At 45.5% G+C, this 17678-nt stretch overlaps 1 long non-coding RNA gene across 1 annotated transcript; it reads right to left on the bottom strand.

The window, feature by feature from the left end:
• Positions 1–279: 279 nt before the first annotated feature.
• Positions 280–2139, bottom strand: LOC140625037 (uncharacterized). Its single transcript, XR_012024433.1, has 2 exons — positions 1823–2139; positions 280–481 (listed from the first exon to the last, which is right to left on the bottom strand). It is a non-coding gene; the product is annotated as an uncharacterized lncRNA (long non-coding RNA).
• Positions 2140–17678: the final 15539 nt, after the last annotated feature.

Consider the following 17678-nt stretch of genomic DNA (forward strand, 5'->3'; position numbering starts at 1 on the left):
TAAATCAAGATACACAAGAAAGTGGGCTCTGACATTTCCCTTTTGATTTTATGTTTCTGTATAAACATTTAGAGAATCAGGTTCATGTACCTTTCTAGATTAAAAAAAAGAGTTTACATTTTGTTAATTTAAAAAAGCAGAGGCCTGAATATTCCCGGTTGAGAGCTGACTTCCTGTTCACTTCAGTTTCTTAAAGATTTATTGCACAGTAAATTAATTGCAAACCTTCCAGCAATGTTTTACTCCATTATGTATTACTTAAAAAAGAAAAAAAATGAGTTTTCCCTTTTGAACAATGAGTGGTTTATTTTAAAGTAGGTGGAAGGTAATGTGAAGGAAAAACCCCAGCTTCGCAGATGCGTGTTTCAGGATTTGCCAAGTACTTGGCGGAGGGTTGCAGGACTTCAAAGGGCTGGAAAGTATAATGTAATGTGAGAACACGAAGGTCTTGTTTCTTTTTCAGCTTTCTCTCCCTAGTTCTCTGCAAAACACCAACAGAGAGAGCCGGGATTTTCAGAAATGGCATTCCCTGGCGGAGAGTAGGTGCATGGCCGGGGGAACGCAGGGCATGGCCATGAGCTCCATATTTGCATCCAATTGCTTTGTCCTTGGACAAAAGCTTTATGCTCCTGGGTGCATCTGATAGCGTGTGTGCTCTGAGTTCCCCCTGCTCCATGGAGCAACTGTCCAGAGCCAAGCCAGTGACAGCGGACAGAGCGAGCATGAAGCGGGCGGTCCTCCGCGGGTTGGATGCTCCTGTGCATGCTTCCGGTACCTTACGGACATCAGGCTGGGTGTCCTCCGAACCCCCCACGAGCCACTGCTGCCAGCCCAGTACCTCCATCCTTCTCCTTTGGGGGATGGGGCCTGAAAATCTCAGCAGGAAGAGGTCCTTGGGGCTCTGGGGCTCAGGGGTGTAGGGGCAGCCAGCTCTGGCCCAGTCAGGACCCCCGCCACGGACAGAGCGACACAGGGAAGGCATTTATTTCAGGGAGGCCGACACCGGGAGGACACCTCCCAAGTTCTGAAGATCCGTCCAGGCCACCATGGGGAGAACGTGGGGCAGGGGTCGGTGGGTCCGTGCAGGTGGCAGGGAGGGTCAGTCACTCAGGGTCAGGAAGGGCCTGTCAGTGTCAGGGCTTGGGGGGTAGTTTCTGTGCCATCGCAGGTCCTCTGCGCCCGCCCCCCCCTTGACTAAGTTAAGGGAGACGCTGAAAAGAGCTGCACTAATTAGGGAGTGCAGACTGCCATCCTGGGCCAGGCAGAACACACCCAAACCTGCATCTCTGCTGTAAGGATTTTCGTTTCAGGAAACAGCAGATGCAAGGGAAACCCTGAAAACCACAGTGTTACCCTCTCACAGGGGACATTTTTACATTTATGAAGGAGCCCTACCTCCACGCAGGAAGACCAGGAGGCTCAAGACTGCGGGGTCTAAGCAGGAGGCAGCCCCTCCCCGGGGTCCTCCCCCGCCCCACACAGTGTGTCCTGACTGGTGCTTCGGCAGGTACTCCAGCCACTTCAGGGACCTCCCCGCCCCCGGTAGCTCCACAGATGCCTGCTGTACATGCCAGGAACCTGCGTGTTGTTCCCGTTAATCTGTCTTTAATTACGGCCGAGGACTAGGGGTGCAGGGAAAGCTGTCTGCCGTCCTCTACACGGAGAGAGGAGGCACCTGTTCGGATCTGACTCCTCTTGGTGGCGCAGGGGGCGGAGAGGAGGCTAGCCTGGACCACCTGCTCAACCCTGGGGCACGACGACGTGTCTTTCCCCTAGGTCAGGGAGGTGACTTCCGATGGGATGAGGTCTGCTGGAACCTTACCTGCTGTTCTTGGAAGACCTGGTGTTCCCACCTGCCAGCTGCGTGAGGACGGGCGAGCCAGAGGACAGTTTCATGCCTCCCGTGAGAATGCAGACACACCAACACGATAGTGAAACCATTTCTTTTAGAAGTCGTTTCTGTCCTAGTGAGAGCAAGGCTCTGATTTACCGGGAGCACAGGTGTAAAGGAAGGTGGAAGGGAAAGCGGCCTGAGGGTACTTAGATTTGGGCAGAGATTGCGAGGGGACAGGCTGGCCTAGAAGCCCGGTGGTGCTGCTGCGTGCAGAGGAGAGGGGAGGAGCGCATTCAGCATGGCCTTGAGGCAATTCTGGCTCAGGCCAGGCTGCATGCAAATGCTGCCTTTACACAGAAGGAACTTGCATTTAAAGTTTCTTCTAGAGAAGGAATGAAAATTAGATTTTCAAAAACTATACAGAGGGAAAAAAAACTATACAGAGGAAAATAAAACCCAATCCTAGAAAAATATATGCCATTTTTTCCTAATAGTTCAGTTATTAAAGTAGAGTTAAACTCCATAAGTGCAGAGTTAAACTCCATTTTTCTATCAAGAAGTCATTATAAAGGAGCTATGTCTACAAATATGATTTTTCTTCTGAGCCATTTTCGGCCTCAAATACATTTTGGAAATGTGTTACAACCACCTCTTTTGGTGATCAGGATGCCAGCACGGGACTTTAAGCAATACATTAAAAAGTCCCAATTACCAAAAAAAAAAAAAAAAACTGGATAAATGTGCGTTTGTTTAAAGCCAGGGTTGGGAAAGTACAGCCTGCAGGGCAAATCTAGTCCTCACTGTCTTTGTATGGCCAGTGAGTGATGAATGGTTCATATTTTTCAATGGCTGGAAAAAATCAAAATAAGACTGACATTTTATGACAGGTGAGAAGTGTATTACATTGAAATTTAGTCTCTCAGCCGTGCCCACTCAGCTGCTTGCCAGTTAGAATGGCAGATCAAATCGTTGAAGCAGAATGTTTGGCCGCAGAGTCCAAGACATTTATTATTCAGCCCTTTACAGAAGATGTTTGCCAGCCTCTCATGTGCAACGTTTGTTCCAAAGGGTGTTCTGTGCAGTAGTCTCACCAGGTACTCTCCATGTAAAAGCCTTCCATGGCAGGTTGGCAGAGTTTGCATGTCATAATCCACTTTCAGACAATCATTGTCTACACTGACTTTTTAAAGGACCTGAGAAGTCTTGCAGTGAGTAAGTCCTGTTTAACTTTTTTAGGCCAGTTTTCAAAGCTTATTTGACTTCGGAACCATCCCCATTCCCACCACACTGGTTAACAGCATTAGACTGAAAGAAATCTACCGCAGGAGCGTTCAGGCTGGACGTTTCACAGGTGGGAGGTATTTTTAAGCAGGTTCCAGTTTGTCCTTTGACTGGACATCCTCCCACAGGATGCTTTATGCTCCTAAGGAGTGTTCCAGGTTATTTTGTCCAGTTATCACAGTCACAGATGGGGAGCTGGGCCATGGTCCTCTCACATGCTGTTTCTTCTGCCTGGAAGGCTCCTTCTCTGTTTGTCCACCTGTCTTCATCCTTTGCCTCCTCCAAGCTGAGACCCCAATGCCACCTTCCTGGCCTCGCTGACCTCCCTGGCCTCCCTGGCCTCCCTGACCTCCCTAAACTCTCTGACCTCCCTGAACTCCCTGAACTCCCAAAGGAAAACCCAACCTGTCCCTCTCGCACTCTCTAGACACCCTGACTGTGCTGTTCCTCTCCATAGTACTTAACCCTTCCTAACACGCCCTGCATGGATATAGTTTTTTTAAAATATAGTCAGCCCTCATTAGGACGCTAGCGTCTCAGGGATTTTATCTGTCGCGTTGTATCACAGCCCAGGTTAGTGCATGATGTGTCTGCCATGTATCAGTGTGTACTGGGGCACGGTCGCCCTTTGTATCCTCTGCAGGAAGGCAGGTAAGATCTTAGCATCTCGGGTGTTGGAGTCAAATCCTGAGTATGGCGCTTAGTAGTAGTTGCAGTTTGGACTCTGTTTCCCCTAGAGCCCAGTGATAGAGATGAAACGCAGGTTTATTTATCATTCCCTTGTGAACAACAACGCCCCGGCTGGCAGGGCCCGAGAGCTTTGGATCACGACGCTCTGTGTCCTTGGAGCACGGTTACCACCCCCAGACCCTCCTGGCTGCGGAAGCTTGGGTCCTGACCTTTGTGCTGCTGGCAGGGGAACGTCCATCTCCCCGAAATAGTCTTCTCAGTGAGAAGTACATTTTAGGCTGGGTTTGATGTAGTGTAGAGAGAGATCCGGGGGCCAGGGCAAGGAGCGGTGAGTGTAAGCTGTAGGCTGCTTCACAAGGCCTGCTTGTTTGATTTCCTGCTGTTCCTTTCTCCAGGGATGGTGGGGATGGTGGGGTTGGTGGGTCCACCAGACCCACAACGGCCCTGTGACCTGCCTCAGGGGGGTTGTGGCGCGGTGAGTTCAGCGACCTTCCCATCTCCACTGCTGGCTCAAGCCCCTGACCTCACCTCAAGCCCTGGCTCTGGCTGGCACAGTTGGGAGTGCGTCCTCCGCCTTCCTGGGCCTTCCCATCGCTGCCATCGCCTCATCTTCTGTGTCTCATTAGGACTCCCTCCCTGGATGTAGGGCCTACACAGTATCACCTACATCCGAAAGACTGTATTTCCATAGAAGGTCCCATGCCAAGGTCCCCCTGCGGGGGCCTCTGCTGGGGTATCCAGGGCATAGGATCCCAGGATGGTGGTGCCATGGGCATGAGGTGTGGGCACAGCCCATCCCCACAGGGAAACAGAGGTTTTTGCTGAGGAGTGAATATGAGACTCCATTCACATCACAGAACTCTTTCTGGAAGTTATAGTATGAAACAGAGTATGTTTTCTGCCTTTTTTAATGCTTGTTTTTATGTAGCATCACACACATGTCAGGTGCATTTAGTTCTGTAAGCAGGGTAATCCTCAGGGTTGAACCCAGGAGCAGTAGTAGCTTTTGGACTGGAGAACCGTCATCCCCGTGCCATGGGAGGGTTAGCACGAGGACCACAGTGCCCGGGACAGGCAGGCCTCCTGGGCTGACACCGTACTCAGCACCCATGGCCCACAGCCTGGCCCGAGCACAGGGCTGCCCCAAGGCCATGGCAGGCCGCTGGGAGGACCAGCCTCCACCAGGCTGCTGGATCCTCTCTACAGAATCTGGGATTTTGAACCACAGGTGCAGAGAGGGGCCTCCAGGGTGACCCTTGTTCACATGTCTCTTTCTGTTTCTGCTCCAAGGGCGAACCGGGTCCTCATTCGTGCTGTGGGGTTTGTCCGAGTGAATGCAGCTCATTTTCTGTAACCCCAAGAACCTTACGTAATGCTGGAGTCAGAAGAGAATAAACACAACGTCCAAAGGGCAGGATGCGTAAACTTGAGCTCATTGAAGTGTGCGGGTGGACTTCGAGGTGCCTTAACTTCCATTCTGAACGCTGGAGGCTGGGCCAGGGAGCCAGGACGGACCAGAGGAAGCGCCGGCCTTACTGCTCAGCCCTGAGCATTTCTCTTGCCATTTGTGATCTGGCTTGAAAAATCTGTAGCCCAGAAGCCGAGGAAGACAAAATAGAATGGCAGCTAAAGTGACCAGAGTTTATAGGAAATGTCCACAGCAAAGATTTCACATTTTCTGTATTTGGAACCATGAAATTAAAAAAAAAAAAAAAGATTTTACTTATTTATTCATGAGAGACACACGGAGAAAGAGAGAGGCAGAGACACAGGCAGAGGGAGAAGCAGGCTCCCTGAGGGAAGCCCAGTGCAGGACTCAATCCCTGGACCCTGGGATCATGCCCTGAGCCGAAGGCAGATGCTCAACCCCTGAGCCACCCGGGCATCCCTAGAACCATGAAATTAAAGAAGAAAAGCCACACACATATTTCCTTCTCTCTCCCTCTTAGTTTTTACTTAAATTCCAGTTAGTTCTCACACACTGTTCTATTGGTTTCGTGGGTAGGGCTGGTGATTTGCGCTGCCATACGGCACTGGGTGCTCATCCCGACAGGTGTGGTCCATACAGGTGTTTTCCTTCTTAGCGTATGCATTGAAAACTGTTTGTTACTGCATTTGACTTATTCATTTAACGTAATGACATTTGCGTGTGGTATTCTTAGTAAAATAGAACTGACCTATTTCCTTATGGATCTGTGAGACAGGGAGAGGGGAGGATGGGAAGCATCTGAAGGTCTTGTGTGCAGAGAGCCAGGGAGAGCCCTGGAATAGGGTTTTTCCCCAGCCTGTGGTATCCTCGAGAATGCATCTGCTATTTCTGTGGGAGTCGTGGCCACCTGGTCTCTTTAATGATATTTCCCTTCCAATCCAACTTTTGTATTTTTTAAATATTCTTCCAATCCAACTTTTGTATTTTTTAAATATTCTTTGCATACTGAGGATAAAGGTGCACATCATGTGTCAAAAGTATCTTCCAACCTTTTTAACCAGTGTCTTATTACTTGAACTTCAATGAATGCATTTATATAGATTATAAAATATAATCAAGAGATTATACTTGGGTATTTAATTATAATCACGTATAACATGTTTTTATATTTGTTTCAAAAAATAGAGTTGTTGTGGCCGCCACATAGAGGTGGAATGGACCCTTCCCTTCCCCCAGACTTGGTTTGGGTGTACAGACAGATGATGCCGTGCCCACACCAAGAGGGAATGAAAGTCTTATTATTCACATAATGAGGCTTTCTGGGGAGGTGGGGTGGCTCCCAAGCAGATCTAGGAATGGCCTGAGAGAGCAGGGAGAGGAGGCTGACTGCTTTCATTGTGATCAGGGGGTGGGGTCCCATGTTGGTCAGGCTTGCATGACATGAACTTCCCTTTGGTGCCAAAGGAGGAAACACCCAGGGTTTCTTATCAGCTTGCCCAGATGTGGGGCAGCATAGAGAAGGGGTGAGGCTTGAAAGCTGTCACCAGTCACACATCAATAATAGAGTCAAACTATTACAAGAATAAGAGACTTAAAAATCTTTGTTTATTAATAATAAAATGTCTAATTAGTAGCTTATTACTTTTTCTCCATGATGTTCAGTAAAATAAAAAAAAACACTTAAGCACATTCATTAAAAATTAGCATTAAGGTCTTAGAAAGATGGATGGATGAGTGGATGGATGGGTGGGTGGATGGATGGGTGGGAGGGTAGGTAGGTGGGTAGATGGATAGATGGATGGAAGGATGGATGAGAGCATGGATGGAGGGAGGATGGATGGAGATGGTGGGGAATGGTAAATTCCCAAAAGGTGTCACTAGAAGGCAGTGTTTGTGTCTGTGCTACAGCAGGTGGCTGTGGAGGCAGGATCCCATCAACCACAGGTGTGGGAACCTTCCTGACGCAGCCCCTCATGGCAGACCTTTCGTGCCCACCGCCTTCTAAAATGCTAAGAGTTAGTGAATCATGACATTTTTCTCTTTGCAAGTACTCTTAGATATTATCTGCTCTGTCCCAGTTTCCAAATTTTTCAGTCCAACAAAGAGAGGGACAGCCAAACCTTAAACTCTGTGGGGAGGGGGAGGTACATCCCTCAGCAATTTAGCTCAGATGTCTCCAAGTTGGGAGCCAAAAATAAAGATAATACATTGAGCAATTTCTTCATTGAAAAACAAAAAACCACCAAACGCTATAATTTCCTGCAGCAGAGACCTCACACTGACAGGGCTGCCCTGGTTCTGGGTTCTGGGTTCTGGACAGTGCCAGCTGACCAAGGAAGTCCTGTACTCCTGAGGAGCTTTCCGCAAATCAGCCGGCTCTGCCATCTTGGTCCTAAAGCCCAATCGCTTTCTTATCTTGGCCTCAGGCCCAGCCTACCTGGCCTTTTTTCTTATCGTAAGTGACAGCATTTTTAAAAATCTGAAAGTTCCAGCTGTGACTCCCATCCCAGCCTCTGTGAATGCAGAGGTTTTCTACATTACCTCATAGGAGCATTTCACGTGCCGGGGCACCCTCGGCTCTGTTTATCTCAACCTGGGCTCCTCACGTCCCTGCTCTCTAGTGTCCCTGCTCTCTAGTGTCCCTGTTCTCTAGTGTCCCTGTTCTCTAATGACGATGGAGAATGTGGCTTGTCACATACGAGTGCAGTGAGTCTGCCCCAACCATTCTTTCCTTGCTCGCTGCTGCATCTGCTACATGTGCATCACGTGAGCCAGGCTTCTCGTCAGCTAGAGAGACAACAGGGCATGTCCCTCTCCCAAATCTGAAGTGCAATCAGTAAGATGCAGTAGAGCAAATATAATGGGAGGGTTTCCTGTCAAAGTCGAAAAATTATTGAAAGATTATTCTGAAACATGGATTATTGCAGAGCTAGGCCTCTATCTACGAGGTAGGATGCTAATGTCCACCCACCGAGCTAAGTGTGAAATTTGGGGTGGGTGCATATAAGCCATGTAGCACAGTTCCCAGCCCTTGGCAGGCATTAGGTCTGTGGAGACATGGCAGACGAGCCCCCCAACTGTGGGAGTTCCTCCCAGGCAGAGGGCCCAGCACAGAGACACCAGGTACATCTGTCAGGTCCCCAGGCAGCGGGTGCTGAGGCAGAGCTGGGAGTCCAGGGGGTTGTCGGGAGTCCTGTTGGTAAGGGGTAGAGGGCAGGGCTCTGGCCCACCCAGGGCTGCCTCCCCCATCCAGTGCAGCCCTTAGTATAGATTGTTGAATGAATGGATGGGACTGCAGAGACGCCCCAAGTGACCTCTGTGGGGCAACAGCTGACCTCTCTCTAGCACATGCTGCTTTCTGGAATCAAAGGGGTAGGCTGGACCATTGTCTGTGGCCCAGAGCAGTTTCACGCTGGGCTGGAACGTGTCCTGTGGTGCCTCTCACGGCCTCGCCTCCCTGCCCAGCATGTGGTTCTCACACAAGTGAGTCAAGAGTGGTGAGAGGGTAGCCTGGGAACAGAAGGTACGCAGCTCCTGCTCCCATCCGCACAACAACCAAGCCCTCTCACAAAATGTATAATGTCCTAAGTAACCAAGAAAAACTCTTAGGAAGACTTCCCGGGGCGCCTAAGGGCTCAGTCGGTGGAGCGTCTGCCTTGGGCTCAGGTCACGGTCTCCGGGTCCCAGGATCAAGTTCAGCATCGGGCTCCCCACACAGCGGGGTTCTGCTTCTCCCTCCCATGCATTCCCCTGCTCGGTTCTCGGGCACATGAATGCTTGCTCTCATTCTCTCTCTCTCTCCAAAAAAAAAAAAAAAAAAAAAAGATCTCCCATACAAGGGAAATTCACTATGTCCAAAGTTCTGAACTGTGTCGAAAAGAAAGTCTTCAAAATTGTGTTTCAAAGGGTCTTACCACAGGGGGGCCTGGATGGTTTGGTCGGTGGAGTGTCAACTCTCGATCGCCGGGTCATGAGTTTGAGCCTCATGTTGAGTGTAGAGATTTCTTAAAGTAAAATAAATAAGTAGATAGATAGATGATAGATAGATAGATATAGATAGAAAAAAGAAATTGCTCTTGTAAGCAGGGGGTAGTGTGGGGGGTAGGTCCTTCTCCAGTGCCTGTGGGCCTCCGTGGGGCTGTGGCCTCTTTCCCAAGTGTGTGATGCCGCATCTTCTCCAGCAGCTGGTTGGGTGTGATTTAGCACAATGCTGTTCCTCTAGCCTGTCTGTCCACACCAGTCAAGGTAAAACTGAGCCAGAGGCTATAAATAACTGACCACCGTACAGCCACAGTTCCAGGAGTTGTTTAAAAACCTGAGACATTGTGAAAAGTTACCATTCGAAAAAAAAACACCTAAAATTCCCTGAACTATCTTGACCTTTTATGACAACTACATTACATAGTTTCACATTTATTATGGAATGATGCTCTGAATTCACTTCAAAATGTTTTAGTCTCTTTCTTGGAATTTCATGATCTTTGTGGCTTTATTAGCAAAAGGAAAGAAAAGTAGAAGTACCAGGAAGCTGTAAATTATGGTTGTTTTTTTACTTAAAAAAACTCCCAACAAACCTGAATCATCACTGCCGGCTTTCATGTTCATGCCACTAGAAGGTGCTAGCAGGACCACAGCAAAAACAAAACAACAAAACAAAACAAAACAAAACAAAACTTCCCATACAAGGAAAATTCAATATGTCCAAAGTTCAGAGTTTAATGTCATTTCAAATGTGACAAACCACACGAAGAAGCCCGGCAGCCCACGGAGAAATACATGTATATGTTTATTTTTGAAAAATACATGTATATGTTTATTTTGAAAATTTTTGTATATGTTTGTTTGTATTTTGATTTAAGAAGACAGCATGTAAAGGTCTGATTTTGCTCTAAAAGGGAAACACCTAATTATCAATTTCGTTATTAATGTGCAGTCCAGGAGAGTACTATGAAGAAGGAATGCATACCAAAAAATGATCTCTTAGGCTCTCAATGTACGAAAGTAACCCGAGGCTCATTCTCGAACTCAGTGACGATGCTTCCTGATGTTTATACCAAGTGGAGTATCAGCTGAACAAGAGTGAATGGACAGTGTGCTTATCCCACTGTTCGAGATACATGTAGGACTGCGTTATGGCAAATGTTCACCAAGCTGATGACGGATTCTGGATAATGTCACTGTTTGTTAGCACTGTTTTCTAGTTGTGGGATCGTCAAATAAATGTGGCTTCTCTATGTTTCTCAGTCTCCGTAATGGCGAGTGAAGGTGGTAATGCCGCGTAACAGCCAGCGTGTCTGACACATCATACGGACTCAAAAATATTAGCTATCAAAATCGTTATCCTAGTTGTCCGCACCTTCTGATTTTATGAGTGTGTATATATTTTATTTTTGGTTGAGTGTGTATATGTTAATGCTATAATCAGAAAAGATAATACACTTTTGTTTTTTTTTTTGTTTTGTTTTGTTTTGGTTTTTTTGGATAGCTTACATGGGGAAGGAGGGAGTTGGATTTATTACCATCTATAAAAATAGTTAAGTCAATTCTTATTTACCCAGAAAGCTAAGTGCCCAGGTCTTTTTAATGTCCAATTTTCTAGCTATTCTGAACAAGAATTCACTTACCATATATGGATTACTTCCAGCTTTATGTTCATTAGTGTCGATTCAGGTTGAAAAAGGTAAAAATAAAACATATTTAAGGCATGGCACAAAACAAGAGCTCAAAGTTCATTGTAGGAGTAGAAAGAGGCAATGAACAAAATCATCGGGACACTTTACACCACAGCTCCTCCTAGGTGAGCCATCCCCTCTGTTCATAATGCGGACACTTTGGGGGGTGAGTGTCTGGTGTGTGGTGGATGCCAAAGCCCAGGTGTAGGCAGGGTCATTGCTTTACAGAAGAAAGGAATTTGGTGCCATTCAGCGTGAGGAGAAAGATGAGAGGAGGGGAGTCTGTGCAGGTGTACATGGAAGTGTCCAAGTAATTGTGGGCAGTAATGACAGACTCCATCCTCAGGGTGGCAGAAAATGATGAAAAGGCTAGATTTCACATTTTGTGGCTGCTAGTTGGATGGAGACAGCACATTGAGAAGCAGGACTCTTGAGGCATGGGGGTCATGAGACCACATACCTTTCCAGGAAAGCATAGATATTTGGACACCCTGGCTGCGAAACTTGGGCTCAAGACAATTAGGTCTCCAGGGACAAAGGGTGAGGTGGGGCTGGGCACCCTAGGTGGCAGCTTCCAGATTATGTAAAGATGGAGGTGAGAGGAGGGCAAGTGCTCATGTGGGAAGAGTGTCAGAGATGCAGAGGAATCAGTTGTGCTGACAAGAAGTCCAACTACATTTGTAACTTTATCTTGTATCTTTAACATTATAATAATTACCTTTCTTTTAAACTTTTATTTGCATTTATTTTATGCAGAACATACTCCCAGGCCCTAAGTTTTCATTTCTTCAGTTTCTTCTGGGATATCTTTTTCTTCTGTGTGAGGCCTCTTCTGGTTTAGGAACAACCTGCTCCTTTTCCGCCAAGATTGTCTCCGTGTGGCAGGGAGGGCTCGGGTGTCGAACCCAGTAAGTTCTGCTTCGCATCTTGGGGGTTTTGCTCACCTGGATGTGCTCTGTGACCAGAGAATCTACATCGAAGCTTTTTTTTAAAAAAATATTTATTTATTTATTTATTATTTATGATAGACATATTGAGAGAGAGAGAGAGAGAGGCAGAGACACAGGAGGAGGGAGAAGCAGGCTCCATGCCAGGAGCCCAACGCGGAACTCGATCCTGGGACTCCAGTATCGCGCCCTGGGCCAAAGGCAGGCGCTAAACTGCTGAACCACCCAGGGATCCCCTCGAAGCTTTTTTTAAAGCATGTGCAGTGGAAAATATTTGGCACTGTTTTTGGGCCACTGATCGTGTGTCCAGACCCACTGCCTGGCCGGGACATACCTGCCAGTCCATGTGTGCAGTGACAGGATAGCACACGCTTCTTCTGCAAAGTGATATCCCTCAGTTACTGGGTGGCTTTCCCAATGTACATATCCTTGGTGGCCTGGACAGTCTCACATGTGTTCTTAATGTGAACACAAAGATTTGAACGTCTTGATTTGCATGATTTTGTAGTTTCCTGGGCCAAATGACTAGCAAACCATTTTCAGAGCATGCCTCAGGCCGCTTACAGGAAGCAGTGATAGTCATATTTCATGCAAATATAGAAACTCCCTGCTTCCCGTTAGCAGTTGAGGACGTTATGTCCCTGGTGAGTGGATGTCCCCAGTCACAGGAAACCCAGTGCCTTTGGGAAAAGTCCTTTCCATTTTTGAAAACTTCTGTGGTTATGAAGTTCTTTGTATTAAAGTAAAATTTTCATTCATTCACCTAATAAATATTTATTAAGTGTCTGCTGTGTCCCTGGACACTGGTGATAGGAAGTCCTCGCTGTCCTCAGACTTAGCTTCCAGTGAGTGCAGAGACTAAGTGAATAAAAGATGTATCCAAGAAAGAAAGTAAAGAATCCTCACGGTAGACGAAGGGACTGGAGGTATACATGAGTAAGCTCTCAGCTCGGAAAGTCTGCAGGGATGAGTGTGAGTGGCAGGGAGAGCGAGAAGGTGCCACCGTTGTTAGCATTTGGATGATGTAGAGAGACCCCCCGACAGCACGGGTTTGAATGGTGTGAGTCCACTTACACATGGATTTTTCCCAATACAGTACAGAAGGTATTTTCTCTTATGATTTTTCCAATCACACGGTCTTTTCTGTAGCCGACTCAATTGTAAGAATACAATATATGACACGTACGCAGTATATGTATTAATCGACCGTTTGTGTTATGGAAGGGCTATTAACAGTAGGTGACTAGTAGTTAAGGTTTTGGGGGAGCCCAATGTTATATGTGGGTTTTTGATGACATGGGAGTTGGTGCCTCTGATCACCACATTACGTGAGGGTCAACGGTATAAAGGGCAGGTTCCTGCAGCATTCATCTCTGGTCCTGGGGTAGAAATTCTCTCTCCATCAGGACAGAAAAGAGTTTTTATGTTTGAAGGTCACTGTTCTGCACAGCACCACGGACACCAAGTGCTCAGTGGCAGGAGCAGATGCCTCTCCACACCGGCCCAGTTTGGTGGCACTGGGACAGAGCAGGAGCTGGGGCCGGGCAGGTGTGGCAGCAGGAGCAGTAGCCAGCACCCAATGTGGGCAAGGCTGGGGGCACAGTGCCAGCTGGTGCCAGCTACTGTGGAGACCCGGACTGGGGACACCAGCCAGTGTGCCACCCAGGAAAAGGGATTTGCAGGGTGTGGGTTTCCAGTAATTACAGGAAGCAGGGACTGCTGTTACCATGACCACTTCCCTGGGTCTGCACTCATTCCTAGAGCCAGGGTCACACAGTCCATACTATGAATCACATCTCTGCATTTCTGTTTGTGAGCTACTTTATGCCCCGGTGAGGTCAACTTAAACCACCAATCTCAGCTGTTGAGCTCTTGCATTCTAAGATAATACATCTGTTTGGCCAGCTATCAATCCAGGATTTCTGCCCCTTATAAAAAATGATGAGCAGTATCTTCATGTGATCTACTCTTAATTATATTTCACTAAAATATTGCAAAGATGCATTTAAGGTCACTTCCTGAAGCATCATCTCTTTAGGGAGATCTTTAAAATCTGCAGAGAGAAAAGAATATTTTCGACAAACATCGAGTTGAACATCAGATAAAAATGAGTACCACTTGGGGCGCCTGGCTGGCTCAGGGGCCTCACCTTTTGATCTCGGGGTTTTGAGTGTGAGCCCCACATTGGAGGTAGAGTTTATTTAAAAAAAAATCCGTGCCACTTATGCCGTTATCCAGCCAGTCTGTGTCCATGTTGCCACAAAGATACCGGGAGGCATTGCCAGGTGCTTTGATGAGATTTAGGCTTGGGCAGAACCACCACAGAGCCTAGCAAAAGAGGAAGTGGGTGTGCCAGGCCGCTGCTGCTCCTGACTACCATGCTGATCAATGCTTCCTTTTCTGAAAGGTTACATACTACTCTGACTAATTCCTAATAGAATATTCCTTCAGATGCTTATTTACTCTGAACTATCTGTAGAATTTCCTTTCTTTTGTTTTTAGAAATTCAGAATGATGGCTTATTTTCATTTTTGTACTAGTGTGTGTGATTTTTTACAAATATGTATGTCGATTAAATAATGTCTCCTTCAAGTATTTTTTCTTTTGGAAGTCATTTGTTCAAGAAAAGAAACACAAATTTTTTAGAGTCACCATTTGCCTTTTATAGCCTCCTGACTTATCTTAAGCTCTGTGTTCTTACAAACATTTGTTCCATCCTATTCCTGCCAAGACCTGGCAGGGGGGTCGGTCTGGAACAAGAGAAGCACTAACCAAGTAGCCGCTGCTGGAGGAAGCCAAGATGGAATAGCTTTAGTTGAGAGCGGTGAGGGACAGCGAGACGAGGCCAAGCTGGGGTCCAACAGGAAGCATAAGGAATGGAATGTGTGGCAAACAGGTCAATGTTGGGGTTTGAAAGCAAGTCAGGACCAGCAAGTATGGCATCAGGCCATCGTGTCCGATTCGGTGGCCACTGTGTGCATGGGCTCCTGAGCACTTAAAAGGTGGCTAGTACCACTGAAGGGCTGAATTTTTAATTTCTGTTTCATTTTAATTAAATATATTGAAAAATTTAAATGGAGCCAATGTAAAATATTTTTTTCTACTGAATACATCCCTATTGTTTTGATAGGATTGCATTTCCGTTTAAGTGTTGAATCGTGGGAGATGTTACTGTGGTGTATAGTGTGCATTTTGGGCTAGTGTCTTTTCTGGTATGCCACATAAACACATCCCCAGCCTAGCTGGTGTCAACAAAATGAGCTAATGATGTTTCCTACACACCAGTGTAACATTGTGACATGATTACCGGGTTGTTTATTCAGGTAGCATAAGTTATAGTGATATCTATGTAAATTGAAATTGGTAAGTAGCTGGATATACTTACTATTTTAATTATATTATTCAAATTTTAAATTTAAGTATGGACAAAATTTTAAGTTTAAAACTAGGGTGTACTAAAGATGTAGAATCAAATGGAGATGCAGAAGCTAGTCCCCAAACCAGAGCAGGAAAGAAAAAAAAAGACTGGAAGAAGATATGCCTCAAATTTCACAGTGAATGGCAATTGCAGTTTATGACAGAGGAAAATGAAAAAGCTATTTGCTTGATGCACACATTTTCTCTAAGACAATAAGGTACATAATATTAGGGACAGTTTCAGCAACTTTGTACTGAATTTGATGTTTCCTCCTCTAGTCAGAAAAGTTTTGAAAAGAGTAAGTTAGTTCTCTGAAATCAGAAATAAATATCTAATATATTTTTTAAAAATTACATTTAACCAGATCTCAGTTTGCAATTTAGCTGGATGTTAAATGGCTTAGATTCTTACCCAGGAAAGAAAATCATTTTAAAAGTTTACTTATTATTTTTTTAAAGTAATCTTTAGGGACGCCTGGGTGGCTCATTGGCTGAGCATCTGCCTTCAGCTCAGGGGTCCTGGGGTCCTGGAATCAAGTCCCACATCAGGCTCCCTGCATGGGCCCTGCTTCTCTCTCTGCCTATGTCTCTGCCTCTCTCTGTCTCTCATGAATAAATCTTAAAAAAAAAAAAAGTAATCTCTACAACCCAACATGGGGCTCAAACTCATAACCCTGGGATCAAGAGTCACACCTCCTCCTGACTAGAGCCAGGTACCCCGAGAAAATCATTTTTAGATGGCAACATGGTAAAAGCAATTATTATTTCAGTTATGGAAATGTTGTTATAAAATTATTAGGAAAAGAGTAAAAATCATATTTTACAAAAAGTGAAATACCTTTGATGAAGTCACCAAACAATTGCCCATAGAGCACAAACCTTTTTAAAGAATTTCAAAGATCATTTGATTCAAAATTTGTCAGATTGCAACTACTATTTTTTAGTTTTAGATGAGTCATGCCTGTTTAATACTTGAGTATGTTTTGTCTTCATGGACTTCCAAATTTAGGAAGAAGTATTCTTAACTCATAGACTAAAAAGTCAAACTCTGACATAGATATATTTGGAACTTTTATGACTATCAAAGAATTTCAGATAAATATGGAAAAATATTAGTTCTATCAAATAGCTTCAGTTTTTAGGTCAAAAATGTAGATTTATAGGAGTTTTAGAACAAGAGGCTGATGTTTCCCTCATTGCTTTGTTTTACCATGTGAAAATATTGAAAATATTTTTTGCTCAGTTTTCCAAATCAGACTCATGGAAAGTATCATAGATATTTATTAAAATTGTCCAATCTATACATGCAGATGCTATGAATCAGCACCATTTGATGTAACTGTTGCAGGAGTAGAAGACACTGAATGGGGCAGTCTCGTGTTGTTTATCAATATTCATTGGTTGGCTTGTAAAAGATTGTTTGGAACAACTTGTGTATGTGAATCTACTTTTTTGAAGTATGAATTTTTTGAAATCTGATACAGTTCAAGTATTTTGATGTAAATTTTGCATCTGAGAAACTCTATCTCTCCTTCTATTCTGAATGACATCCTTGCTGGGTAGAGTATGCTTGGCTGCAGATTTTTTCCGTATGCATGTTGAAGATCTCATGCCACTCCCTTCTGGCCTGCCAAGTTTATGCTGAAAAAAATCTGTGCTAGACTAATGGGATTTCCCTTGTATGTGTCTTCTTTTATCTTGCTGTTTTTAATTTTTTTTCTTTATCACTGCTTTTTGCCATTTTAACTACAACTATGTCCTCATGTGAATCTGCTTTTGTTTTGCTGTGGGTTCTCTGTGTCTCCTGGATCTAGATGTCTATTTCCTTCTCCAGATTAGGGAAGTTTCCAGCTATTGTATTGTCACATAAATTTTCTGTCCCCTTTTCTCTCTTCTTCTTCTGGGACTCATGTTATTCAAATGTTATTACATTATATGCTCATGAGATGAGGATATAATCCCTTACTTCATGCCCCAGGCACTCTTCAGATCACTGTTTCCACACTATATGTCTGCAGGCTGTTTGCTCTGCCTTCTCTCCCACCATGCTCTTGCCAAGCCCAGCCTGCTGACCTTTGCAACTCCAGCCTTTGAGCTTCTCTGGTTGCAAGAACTCACAAAAATCAGCCCCTCTCTTTTTCCCAGCAAATGGCTTTGGGGATTCATTTTCCCATGTGCTCCCCTGTGTGTGTTGCCCTGTCTCTGTCTCTTCTCTGTGACCATGGCTCCCTTCCTACTATGGTGACCACAATCCCCTTCTCTCCTAAGCCACATCTCCACACTTCTACCTTCTTTGATGTGGCCTCTTCCCTTCCTTTAGTGGTGAAGTTTGTTCTGTCAGTCTTCAGGTTTATTTCTGGGTATTTAGAATGATTCTATAGTTATCCAGTTGTGTTTGTGGGACAAGG

Source organism: Canis lupus, chromosome 3, assembly GCF_048164855.1.
Source record: "Canis lupus baileyi chromosome 3, mCanLup2.hap1, whole genome shotgun sequence".
Taxonomy (NCBI): Eukaryota; Metazoa; Chordata; class Mammalia; order Carnivora; family Canidae; genus Canis; species Canis lupus.